Genomic DNA, 14,316 nt, shown 5'->3' with positions numbered 1-14,316 from the left:
AAAATAAGAAATTGCATATATAAGTAATAAAGAAGTCAAAGTAAAAGAAGTTGCAAATGTAAGAATATCACAGAACTTGAACTGTAAGCTTCAGATGACAAGTTAACCAAAATGAAATGTGCTAAACAATTAGAAAGAAAAAATAAAAAATCATCTTTATATGAGCTGCATACAGGATTGTTGGGTGCAGAGAAATGGACAAGCATCGACGCAGTAAAATATAAAGAAGTGAAGTCCCCTATTACAAAGGAAAAACCAAAAATGGGCAGATCCAATCATAATAGCCATAGTTGAGCACAAGACTTCTCCTCAGCCAAGTTTTCAGGAAATAAAGGTAAAGAGACCACACACATAAACTAAATCTCTACATTGATGGTGACACACACACACACACACACACACACACACACACACACACACGAATTTCAAAGAGATTTTGGCCTGATAAGCCCAAATAAATCAGCAAAAAACTTGAGCTCATATCCAGTCTTAGGCCCCACTTGTTGAGGGTCAAATATTGCATATCAGACCTAGTTATTGCCTGGACTTATGAACATAGTACCGTTTAATAGCCCATTTTAATCATGTTTCTGTTGCAAGGTGGAATTGCGAGCTGGGACTGAATCGAGATGCTAAAAGCATGGAATTAATGTTCAGAATGCACCAAGGCAAGAGACGGACTCCAGGGGACCAAGATCAACGAAATTTCATACCAGGGGTCCGCGGAAATTGAGAAACTGAAGCTCAAGCGGCCTAAAAGTCAGCCAAAATGCAAGATCACTGGGTTTCCATCATCTGTTTGGCTCAAAAATTCATACATGGCTTGAGGGCCATAAATTAATTGTACACGTAAAATTTCAGCCATTGGATGCCTCTGAAAGTGGCACAACTGACAGATCAGTCACCAAAACAGTGATATGGGGCCCACCTGATCTCTGGATGCACTTCAATTTTGGACTCAACGTCTTAAATTAAAAGGAGAAGAAGATGGACGGAGAGGATTATATAGATACATCACGAGTGGACCCCATTAACATCGCCAGTGCACAGTGCATAAGTGTACTCGATGTGCACTGAATCGAAACGATCGGTCAGCGCCGCTGACCCGATCCATCTCGCACACGGAGAACAGCGGACGGACGCTGTCCGTCCGTTTTTGTGTAGTGGGCCTCACCAATCATCAAAATCAGTGATCTGGACCGTCCATCATATTCCTATGGTCCCTATTACCAAGCCCTAGGTGACAAAATTCCTAGAAACAGTACGGATGGGTTCCTGGCAGTTCAAAATGGAAGATGGACGGTGGACTGAACCGGCTTGTGGGCCACACCAAAATCAAACTGAAACTGTCCCTTCCCGAACGGTTCTTCGTCCTAAATCCAATGGACGGCTTGGATTTCTCAAAACAACAGTGAAGTGGGCTCCACTATCATCACAGCGTCAATGACGCTACTCTGTTTCTCGGTCCGGAAAAACCGGACGTTCCGAATCGTCCTGGCCCACTGGAGATGATCAGATGTCCGATCTTAACCGCCCATCATACAGAGGGGCTCGCTCTAGCCAAGCCCATGTTGTCTTTATGCACTCATACATGCACAGGTGCTGGTTTCAATGATCACAAACGGACTGTCTTACAACTGTTACAGCTGATCTCTTCCATGGGTCACGCTGAATCTAATCCAAAACCGACCATCTCCGGTCGAAATTTCGAAGAGAATCCGGTGAACGGAGTGGATCTCCTGTCTGAATTCAAGAATGGGCCCCACCGGAAAAACAGCGTAAGAATTCGATTCCTGCTACGATTCGGACTGCGAAGACGGTTCCAACTCCAGCAGCGTGTGTGAGGAGTTTCCGCTCTCTCCGAGCCGACGGCCTTTTAGCCTATAAAAGAAAGAAAAAGAGAAAAGAGAGGGGGAGTCGTGGGAGGAAGATCATGCTCGGCTTGGACGATTGCAAGGGAGAGAGAGAGAGAGAAGATAGAGAGTTTGTTTTTCTTTTTCTGATTATTTTATTTTGTTTGATTTATTTTTAAGAGAATCAGCCATCCATGTCTGGCTAAACCTCTTAGCTAGGGCTAAGAGGTGAAGCTTGTAGTGAGATGGGAGACTCTATTTTTATGCCTTTGATTTAATTTGTTGAACTACTTTGAGTATGGTTCAGTCAGAAGGAATGTTTTTTTTAGTCTTTAATGGTCTTTTGTGACTGAAATTACAATGGGTCTACAATGGCTTTGAATATTTTTTTTTCCTTTTTTTTTTATGTTTATGACGTCAGGAAGCCCTGTTGTTCACTATCGTCTCCTGGGCATGGTTAGATGATGGTACCCTTCCTAACTTTCATGCACTGTTGATTGGTTGGTAATTAGTTTAATCCTGTTGTTTGCTTTGTCTCCTGGGCATGGTTAGATGATGGAATCCATTCTAATTCATATACCTTTCATCTCTTGAAAACCAGATCAAGTAAGTTCAGTTTAAATTCCATAAACATTGATGCAGGCATAAGATCTCCCTGATCCCTACAAGTGGATCCTCTGAATCCCTAGTTTCCTTCCTTTGAATTCCTTAAGTTATTAGATAATTATTCCACAAATTATTCCTTAAATTCTATTTGGTTTAGATCACATCTTAGTCTAGTTCTAGTTCTACTTGGTTTCAGATAACGTACAGGTATCAGTCCCTTGGGATTCGACCTCGGTCTTACCGAGTTTATTACTACATCACAACCCTATACTTGGGGAGTGAACACCACTCCTTGAAATCTGACGATACCTGAAATAAAGGAAGCTTAACTTGAAAACTCAAGCATGCTTTATATATTCTTGGGTATGTGACCTGCTGTGGATGGACTACACTTCCCAACCCTCCCAGATTGAAAGCCGAATGTGGACCATTGCCGCATTTCACTTCTAAACTGTCACTTTGCAGGCCAAATTATTGAACTTAGGATGGTCCTATCCGGGAGAATTTTTCAAGCAATGGTCCTTCCAAAGTGGGGCCCAGCTGACAAACAGTCTAGATCACAGAACATTACACAAACTGAAAATGAGTATGCTATATATCTTGGGGCCAAGGATCAAACAGTTCATCTGCATTTCAGTTCTATCGTCAACAGCCACACGAAGCCCAACAATTCTTACCTTTGCCCGCAGTACGTATTGGTCATCGGCAAAAAAAAGAGTCGGTAATGGCCCACTTTCTTGCAGTGTCACTAATCTATAGAGGTCTATGCCAATAAAAAAAAAAACTCAGAAGAGTTAATGTCTTCCTTAAATAAGGTTCCAAAATTCAAACTGTCACCCCCTCTAGGGTCCAAAAGGCACGATTTACTATGTTGTACACATCCCGTTTCCCTTATTCCTATAACTTCAATTTATACAAGTACATGATTTCTCTGGATTCATAGTTTCAATGCTCGCAACCAACCGTATCAGAAAGGTTAGCACTCTTCCAGTCCTCTATCTTTTGTTCTTTCATTTCAATATTTTGTTGAAAAATTGATAAATTTTGTGTTTCCTTTTCAAAATGGTCTTGTAGTAACACAAGTAAACATGGCTGTTGTTTTCTAAAATGTTCCTAAAAATTTTAGGATTCTATTAAAGAGATACATGTTACAATCTTTTCACTCTCCGTAATCATTTATTTCTCTTTCAATCTTTTCATGGTAAGGTAGGTAATTTTTTCCTCCCTAATCACTGTTGTGCTTTTATCAAAATTAGAATTTGAAAACTTATGAAAAGGGCATGCATAACACTCATTGCATGTAAATTTCATACAGTGCTGGGCACTGAACGTGCCACTTACCAGTCTTGAATAAATGCTTGGAAAAGTTACACTAAAGAACAAGGATTAGCAGCCACACTCACAAGTTTGAGAGATCCATAGCATTCAATCAATGATCACATCAAGTTGCACAAACGTCATGTTACACATCTGATTACTAGCCTATAGATATCAATCCAAGGAAGAAAAAAAAAACTACTATCGGACGGTCTAGGAAAAATTAGGGGCAAAATAAAATTCCATTGACTGTAGGAATTAAGAATCATCTGATTGGTGCAATATTCTGGCCAGGCCCTTCAATAAGATGATCCATTGATTGGATTGTCAGCATTTAATTCAATGGATATTGAGTACCAATAGCAACTAGATCTAGAAAACATAGTTCTGTTATAAAAAAAAAAAAAAAGCACAGAGGTTTTTAAGCACATCAAAGAAAAAACGAAAGAAAGAAAGAAAATACATAAAAGACAATGCCTTTTCTATTATTTTTGAAACAGCAACCACACATAAAGCTCTCCCAATTCAAGACTGGCTTCAATCAGTTTCAACTGCTGAAGTAGCTGCTGAACAGAAATAGATCTGATTGATGAAACCAAGCAGCTACATGATGGCTCCATAGGGCAAAAAGGCCATTTGAAACCTTTTTGTTGTCTGTCAATCTAATTGGCCCACCATCAAGTGTCTCTGCTATAGAATCCCACTTAGGACAGATACATTATGAAGCCAATGAGATGATCAATCCACACGAGTAAAAGCTGAATCCCGCCTTTACTGTTGGTTGACCAGAAAGAATGCAGTTTGGTCCCCAATCTAATTCAAATAAGCACAGTTGGTTGATCAGAAAAAACGCAGTTTGGTCCTCAATCTAATTCAAAAAAAAGGCACTGATCCATCCAAAAAGGGGAAGGAGAAATCAAGAAACCTGACGTAAGTGAAAAAAATATTACATAGTAAATGCATCGAACAACCAAATCACAAGGGGAAAAACACACGATAGGCATCAGTCACATGCAGTGATGAAAAAACCAAAAAGAAGGGAAAAACATTCAAGAAAAAATTTATTAGCTTAGACCACTACATGACTCCCTTCTTTTTTCAATTTCTCTGTTTTTCCTCCCAATCAAAGAACTACACCAAAAAACGATCTCCTCCCCAGAAATTTCAAATCCCTCAATTAAAAGAAAATTTTTAAAAATAAATTAATTAATATTCAAAAGATCTACATCATCAAAGCACAAATGAAAAACATCAGACAAAATTTATTTTATTTTATTTTTTTAAATCCTATGAAACGATCTCAACATCAAAATGCAGCACCAGAAACCCCCAAAAAATCGTTGCAGAACACAAATGTGACTCAAAAAACCTTAGAAAACATAATGCAGGTCGATGAAACCCTAACCTTACAATGCGGGAAGACGAGATCGAAAAGATTGCGTTTGCTCTTACCTTAAATCGATAAAACGGGAAGCGAGAAAGTAAAACAAACCCTAGATCCGATGCGAACGCGATAACCAAACGGGTCCGCCTTTGAAAACGTGAGCTCGTTGAGATCTGCGAATCCAAACGAGAGCTCTCTCCTCCAGCATTTAAAGTGAGAGAGAGAGAGATAGAGATGGAAAATCGGTAGTAGGGTTTTCTGAGAGAATCGAGGGAGCGGGTCGGAGAAAAATTCCAGAGCTTTCACCTTTATCGCTGCTGCCGGGTGTTGCAAGAAGGAAAAAAAAAAAAGGAAAGAAGATAAACACGAGGGAGATAGGGAGACACTGCGCAAATGGATAGGCATTTATGTTTTTTTTTTTTTTTTTTTTTTTTTGTTTAATAGAAAAGGTCCCTTTGCCCGCAGCCGTTAAAACGGGCTGCGGGCAAAGGGTAAGCCCATCAGTCGGCTAAGCCATAATTTGTTGTAGTGTCTCTCTGTTGCTGCTGCTACTATTAAGGTCAGGGTTTTTATTTCTTCCCTTCCGTGGTTAGATGCAATACTTGCGTTGCGTGACATTTACCCGCAAGGCCCCTGTCGCATTCACGATATATCACGCAATTCTCGTGCACAAAGTTTGTTGGTACAACTTCACTTTGTACAACCGGGACAGATATTTCATTTATCTTAGCCGTTGATATTGCATGCATCATCGTAGAGTTAGCATGCGCGAAATATCTCAAAGATTGTAATATCCTAACCATTCGATAGGTGCCCAAAAATAGATGACTAAGAAATATTCACATTCAATCAATATTTTATAGCTAGGATCTTCAAATCATGGGCAGATGCTATCCATGGTGAATTCCATCGGTTTGGATTGCTGAATCACTGGCCTTGCTTGTGCTAGCTGAAAGCCAAAGCATGCTGTATAAACTCTCTGCCCGAGCATTGTATGCTATCTTTATATATGGGTATGCGTGGGTGCGTCAACAGGCAGAACTTGAACGTGAGTTACACTAAAGGAAGAGGGAAGAACAACTCAGTAGTTTGAGACGTGTGTTAGCGATGGCGATGGCGATGGCGGTCATGCAAGGAGATGAGGCCAATGAGGTGTTGAAAGCCCAAGCCCATATATGGAACCATGTGCTTAACTTCATTACTTCCACGTCCCTCAAGTGTGCCGTTCAACTAGGCATACCAGACATCGTTCACAGCTATGGCCGTCCCATGACTCTCTCCCAGCTGGTGGCCGCAATTTCGATCGCTCCCGATAGAGCGGCTCATGTGGGCCGCATCATGCGTTTGTTGGTCCACTCGGGCTTCTTTTCCTTACAAAAAATCAACGGTGATCAAGGAGGAGATGAAGAAGGATATGTGCTGGCACCACCTTCTAGGCTCCTGTTGAAGGACACTGCGACATGCATGTCGGCGTTTTTGCTGGGGACGCTAGATCCAGTTGTAGTAATGCCGTGGCATTTCTTGAGCACTTGGCTCGTAGGGGATGATCCAACAGCCTTCAAGACCGCACACGGTATGGTATGGACGTGTGGGACTACTTGGCGGAGAGCCCTAAGCATCGTAACTTATTTAATGATGCCATGGCTAGCGATACTCACATAGCCATGAGCATAGTTGTTAAAGAGTGCGGTCTGGTCTTCCAAGGGTTGCGATCATTGGTCGATGTCGGAGGCTGCACAGGAACTGCCACCAGAGCTATCGCCAATGCGTTCCCACACGTGAAGTGCACCATGTTTGATCTCCCACACGTGATTGCGAGCATGCCAAAGAGTAAGAACGTAGATATGATTGGAGGGGATATGTTTGAGTCCATTCCTTGTGCGGATGCAGTTTTCCTCAAGGTATACTTGTTTTACTTGTAGTTTACTATTCCAAAGTGGAATGTTCCACTACAGCAAGCAGTCTAAATGAGCGTCTGATATACTGACTGACTGATGTTAGTAGTTGGGACCACTAAATCATATGTTGGTGGGCCTTATATTTAACCATTTTCAGTTGGTGGTCCCTATCAGAATGAGATTCCTAGATTTAGAAACACTTTTTAGAGTCTCCTATTCGTCCAAACAAATAGATGGTTTAAATTATAAATTTGGCCTAGGATCATAGGGTCACTGTACGTACGGTGCATGCTTTTCTGTCAATGGATTGTTTAAGGAAATCCAATCCGTTCAAAAGGTTGACCACGTCATTTAGAATGCGTAATGTCAAAATAGCAATGATCCAGTCATGCAATAGGGTAAACCTTGATTGATGGATCAGATGATCGGCTGTTCATTTTATTTCATTGTGTGGCCCAGTTACTGCTTGGCTTGATTTTAATTACAAGTGATATTATGATAACGACAACCTTCCCATATGGTCCGGATTTCTTGCACATATGAAACACATTGGTGGGAGAAAAATGTAGTACGGTAAGCTTAATTACCTCATCATTTCTCTTTAATCATTGCCATGTCAGAAATCACAATCAGATGATATTAGTCATCAATAGAACGAAACAACCCGTCTATCAGTCATCAATGCTCCTCCAATCGGAAGCTACGATGGCCTAGCAGCTTCTGATTTTGGATAAAGCCCACCAGATGAAAGGTCCAGATTTCATAAACTCAAACCAAGTTGAATGTCTAATGATCAAGATAACATTGGTAGAATTGGACCCTCTCTCTTCATATCATCCCATTCATCTAATTATTAAATCATGGCCAACAAGGGGTGCTTAACAATCACGATAATTGATTACAGTGGATTCTACATGATTGGAGTGATGAAGAGTGCGTGAAGATTCTTAGACGGTGCAAGGATGCGATCCCTTCTAAAGAAGAGGGTGGGAAGGTAATTATACTGGATATGGTCATGAACATGAAAAATGGCGATCACAAGTCGACTGAGACACAGTTCTGCTTCGATCTATCGATGTTGGTTCTCTCAGGCGGCAAGGAGAGGGGCGAGCACGAATGGCATAAAATCTTCATTGATGCTGGTTTCACTCACTACAAGATTTCACCTGTCCTTGGAATGAGGTCCATTATCGAGGTCTATCCATAATTATCTGATTCTTTGCAGTTGTTTAGTTTGTTGCTAGTTCAAGTGATTCTTGAATTAAGAAGACCCTTTGGATTTATAATTAAGTGGTGTTTATGCATTGGGCTTGTGGGAGATATATGGTCCTCTATTTCTGTGTACGTGTTTAATGCTAGTCTCTTATTCTATGAAATGGAATTTGTAGTTAGGATTGTTGGGTGATTTTACTCTCTCCCTTCTTGACATGACCAATGCATGGTGAGGCACACTCGATCCATCGATGAACAATTTGGATTATTGTGAAATTGTTGGGAACATTTCTAATAATTATGATTCCCATCAAAGGTTACAAGGGGTGGCTTATGTTAGCATTATATTCAATTACAATGCAATAAACGTATTTATAGTAAATCCTAACGCCAATTAATCTAAACTCTTCCTTATCTTTTGTAATTTCTAATTTTAACCATCAATTTCAACAAAATATTGGAAATGATAAGATACCCCTTAATCTTAACAAAACCATGTACATCATATAGATCAGGCATAACTTAATTATATGATGTTCTAATCTCATTCTTTTGAACTCGTTAGAGAGTTAATTTAATAGGCTTTCAAATGGAACTAGTTTCACGTCATTTTGTACATCATAGATATCCCAAAAGTAAGTCATATAAAAAAGTGATGAAAATAATAATTAAAACTTTAACTCCATCTAAATAATTAAAGTATATGAATAAATCTAATTAACAGAAGCTAGCATGAGTTTAAAATCACTCAACTATAAGACTCTTCATATGGGGTAAATATTCCAAATATATATTCAGATTTTGTTTAGAATATGTTTATGATAGCGCAATGGTCCACGCTTTGTTAAGAGTGTTGTATATGGTTGTCTAGTGAATTTACGAACATGGTATGTGTTTCCAATATTTACACATCACAATCAAGCATTAAAATTAGAAATTAAAAAAATACATAAATTTAAGTTCTTTTTTTTTAATTTTTTTTTTCAATGGCCCTCAGAGCTTCTATTTGCACAAATCGCCTCAATATAAGGTTTTAATACTAAAAATTATAGTAAGATTGATCGAAATATGCTATATGATAATCTAAGGAAAGTTTTGAAATGAGAAAAGTTGAAAAAAGAGAGGAGAAAATAGATATAAATAGAAAAAGTGGCATGTTTTCAACTGTTACAATGGTAACAACCGTTATGCCCCATAATGGTTGTTACGTCTCTCGTAGCGGTCGATACGATCCCAAAAAACTAACTGCCCTGTATTACGTAACGTTCATGGCCATTGCTTATACATATTGACTTTTATGACCATATTATAATGAATACAGAACAGCTTGCTTGTATGATGAATGTGCATAGCCTGAAATTAGATTGATTGGATGATCTTACAATATGATTTTTCTAGTTCAACTTGGAGGGTGGACCATTTTCTTTTACCGTATGTTTAATTGCCACCAACTGGGCAACTAGGATAGCTTTATCAATGTGTTTTTTGAGTTATGTTCCCCCACCATGGAGCCCACGAATTGGATGCCTTGGATTAGAGTAAACATGCTCGCTTGTATGGTGTTTGAGTTGCCACTGTTTAATAAGAGGTGGAAAATGTAAACTGTAGTCTGCCCCTTCAGGAAAATGTATCATCTGTCCTAAATCATGTCTTGAGAGTTTCTAAGCAAAATGGAATATATTTCTTCTATAAATATTCTTTAATTGTCTACGAAGTTTCATAGCCTGACAGACAATCGATGTCTGGGTAGCACAGGAGCTGGGGCACCGATTAGGTACTTACCACCAACTGTTAGGAACCCAGGACTGGCGGAGGCCCAGGGGGCCACTGAGGGGCTACTGTGATTTATGAATTCTATCTGCACCGGCCATCGATTTTTTCATATCATTTTAGAATTCTGTACCAAAATTGAGGCAGATCCAAGGCTCAAGTGAATTACACCAAAGGAAGCAGCAGTGCTAATGACTTCCACCATTGAAACATTCTTAGGGTCTATTGTATTGTTTATTTTCTATCCTAACCTGTTGATATGGTCATATACACCTGGATGAAGTGAAAAAATAAATATCATCTTCATCCAAAACTTATATGGTCGGTAAGAATTTAATCCCCACCGTGTGGTGCATTTAAGCCTTGGATCTCCTTTATTTTTTATCCAGTGTTCTAAAATGATATTAAAAAAAAAAGAAAAAAAAAAGATGGACAGTCTGGATAGAATTCATACATCACGTTGGCCCAAGCCTCCACCTGTCCCGAGCTCAGAATTGGACTGTCCTAATGTACCGTTGGAACTTTTTTTTTGTTAGCTTGTTAGTACACCCACGGTCTGTTCACACTTCAGTGTTAGCCACCCTAGCTACCCCCACCAGGGAATTGATACCAAGATCCGAGTGTTGAAACGAGGTATCTTTCACTCAGTCTACCACTTGAGCTATGGATCAGGGTGTACTGACCGATAATTAACTTTGCTACCGGTAGGGTTGTCAATGTGTCAGGCCGGCCTATGGGCTATTGGGCTAGGCACGTATTTAGCCAAGGTTTGCGTATTCCTTCTTCTAGGCCCATGGGACGGTCTGGGCGTACTTTTAATTGTTTGAACAATTTTAGGCCTATCTGCCCTGGGTGTGTGTGGAAAAGGAACATAAGGTAAACCTTGGTGGGCCCCACCATGATGTATGCCGGATATCAATACCATCGATTAGTGCACCCTTCCATAGTGGGCCATGGGCCTCAAAATCCATTCAATCCATGACTTGGGTGGGCCACATCAAAGAGTTGTGGGTGGATGCCACAACAATATATTGATGCCCTATCCCAAGAATCAAATTGATCCAATGGTCAGGTGGGCCACAGTTTGCATAAACAAATGTTTAGCTTTAAAAAATTTAGTTGAAGTTTCCTAACTTATCCACTCATTTCCGATATTAGGACCCACATCCTAATTGGACCAGATTTTGTTTTCGAAAAAACATGCAGAAAGGTCGGATCAAGATAGCAGATGGATTAAACCTTGCATGCATGGATGTGCACAAGCTTTCTTGGACAACATGTGTGTGCTTAGCAAAGCTCTTATATATATTATATTAATTAATAATGAAGAAGCTTATGTATTCTTATCAACCGTTCATTTAAAATGGATATATGAGATAAAGGCATATATAGTATTTAATAAAAGTACTTACATAAGTCTTTTGAAATAATATTTGGCATTATGAGTCATCCGCATTCTATTATACATGGATGATACAAGAAGTAAATGATTAATTAATATGATTATTTTGAATCGGATATGCAAATTTCTTTTTTCATTTATTTGAATTGAAATAACTTGAGATTTTTATTTGAATTTTAATTCCCGCATCTTATTTCTAAACATTTAGCATGTGTAAGTGGTCATGAGCCAGACCAACCGGTTATGAGCATATAAAGTGTAGTGTGGGCCCTTCATGGCAATGGTTATGGTTTTTGTTTTCTTTCATCTTTTTACATGAGCCGGAAGTGGGCCTGGCTTGGGTTTGCCAAAATAATTTTGGGCTGGTGTTGGACAGAACGAAGCCGGCCGTTGACAGCCCTAGCAATTGGCCAAGATAGTCACTCTCCTTTATTACTGTATTGTAGAGTCATCTGTCCACAGCACACTAGACCAGGTGAAGGATAGATTGGGATGGTTCATCTAGTTTTGTGCATTGTGTAAGGTAAATGGTTCAAAATACGCAGCATGTTTTTTGCCGATGGGTCACATGTTTAAGGAAATCCAGTCTGTGCAAAAGGTTGGCCTCATGTGTAGAACGCCTAATGTCAAAATAATTAACGTTGATCCATTCATGCTGTAGAGTAAACCCTGTACGATGAATCAGATGGTCGTCTGTTCATTTATTTCATTTCGGCCCACTTACAGCCTGGCCTGATTTTAATTACAAGTTATATTATGATGATCAGGACAACCTTTCCCATATGTCCCGGATTTCCTGCACATGAAACACATTGGTGGGAGAAACGGGCAGTATGGTAAGCTTAAGTACCTGATCATTTATCTTTAATAATTACCACGTCGGAATCAGAATCAGATGATATTAGCCATTGATTGATTGACCACTTTTGCCTAATTAAAAGCTATGATCACCCAGCAGATTCTGAATTTGGATAAATGCCCCACCTGATGAAAGGTCCAGATTTCGTAAACCATATTGAATGCCTAATGATCAAGATAACACTGATAACACTGGACCCTCTCTCTTCAAATCATCCCAACCACCCAAATCCTAAACATGGCCAAGAAAGGATTATTAACAATCACAACAATGGATTGCAGTGGATTCTACACGATTGGAGAGATGAAGAGTGTGTTGTTGATGGTCAAATATTGCATATTAGACCCCAATTATTACATAATTTTACGTACATGATAATACTTAACAGCCTATTTTAATCATGTTTTTGTTGCAGGGTGAATTTACGAGCTTAGACTGAAAAAGGGTGCTAAAGGCATGGATTTAATGCTCAAGGATCACCAAGGCAAAGGACGGACTTTAGAGGGCTAAGATCGATAAATTTACACACCAAAAACCCAAGAAAATCAAGTCAGTCACATTAAAGAGGACTAAAAATCATCTAAAATGCAAATAGGTTTCCCACCATCCATTCGGCTCAAAAATTCAGATATGATTTGAGGACTATAAATTAACCGTACACATCGAATTTCAGCCCCCAGATCCCTGTAAAAGTGGCCCAATGGACAAATCACCCATAGATCATCAAAATGGGAACCACTTGGTATCTGAATATACTTCAATTTTGGTTTTAACCTCTTAAATAAGGTGGAAAAACGCATGGTCGGAGCGGATTTCTATATACATCAAGGTGGGACCCACATTACATGGTGCGTGTGCACAGTATAAGTTCACTAGATGAACACTGCACCTAAAGGATCGGTCAACAGAAGCTTTGACCGATCCTTTCCAAAAGGGATTTAAATCCCTGTTTTCTGCCGCTGCGAACGTCGAACAGAGGGTTGCGGTCCTTTGTTGTGGGCCACTATCACGATTCATCTGTCCAATCCGGACCGTCCATTATATTTTTACAGGTCCACTGACCAAGATCTAGGTGGACAATTTCTAAGAAGCAGCGGGGATCCGGTTTTCAACCGTTCAAACGGAAGATGGACAATGCAAGAAGAACTCCGTGGACCACACCGAATCTGAACGGAATCACACCATTCCTGACCGAAATTTAGATAGTAATGGGGTGGACGGCATAGATTTCTCGATATAAAATCGAAGTGAGCCCCACCAAGCTTCAGCACAGCTCCCCTACGTATGGGTTACGCAGGTACCGCGAGTTCGGAAATCGCCCGAATTTTCCGGGCTGCTACACGTCTGTAGAGAGGATCGGATGGATGATCCAGACTGTTCAACCTCTTGAAAGGTTGGTCTTAACTCTATCCATGGTGTCAGTTTTGAAATAATTGGACAATCAGTAGAGCAAACTGAGTTTAAAAGCAGGATGTTTTCGCTCCTTTTTGTGCACGCCGCCTCTCTACTTTGAAAGCTCTTCAGCCGACCTTGCCGGTTCTATATAAAAGAGAGGGGATCAATCCAGTAATGGAAGTCAGCCCTGAAACGTCATGAGAGAGAGAGAGAATAGTTTTATTGTTTTTTTTTTTTAAATTTTATATTATTGACCGTCTTTTTGTTATGATTTTTGCGAGATCTGGTCCAAGCATGTAGGGCTAAGAGGTGAAGCTTATCGCGTGATGAGAAGACTCTACGGCTTTGATTCATTACCAAAGTGATGTTGATCTTGGTTTGATTTTAAGGAATACCTTTAGTTTTTAATGGTTTGTTGCGACTTAAATTATAATAGATTTGTGATGGCTTTAAGTATTTCCTTTTTATTATTGTGATTATGTAGTTAGGAAGCCCTATTTTTCACCATCACCCCTTGGACATGGTTGGATGATAGAATCCTTCCTAACATTCATACATCTCTTAGATTGGCTGTAGATTGATTTATTTCTGTTGTTTACTTTATCTCATGGGCATGGTTT

At 39.7% G+C, this 14,316-nt stretch overlaps 1 pseudogene; it reads left to right on the top strand.

Moving 5' to 3' along the window:
• Window positions 1-6,171: 6,171 nt before the first annotated feature.
• LOC131245271 (trans-resveratrol di-O-methyltransferase-like) lies at window positions 6,172-8,463 on the top strand (annotated as a pseudogene).
• The last annotated feature ends 5,853 nt before the right edge of the window (window positions 8,464-14,316 follow it).

Source organism: Magnolia sinica, chromosome 5 (assembly GCF_029962835.1).
Source record: "Magnolia sinica isolate HGM2019 chromosome 5, MsV1, whole genome shotgun sequence".
NCBI classification, from domain to species: domain Eukaryota; kingdom Viridiplantae; phylum Streptophyta; class Magnoliopsida; order Magnoliales; family Magnoliaceae; genus Magnolia; species Magnolia sinica.
This window is presented reverse-complemented; position numbering and strand designations above follow the sequence as displayed.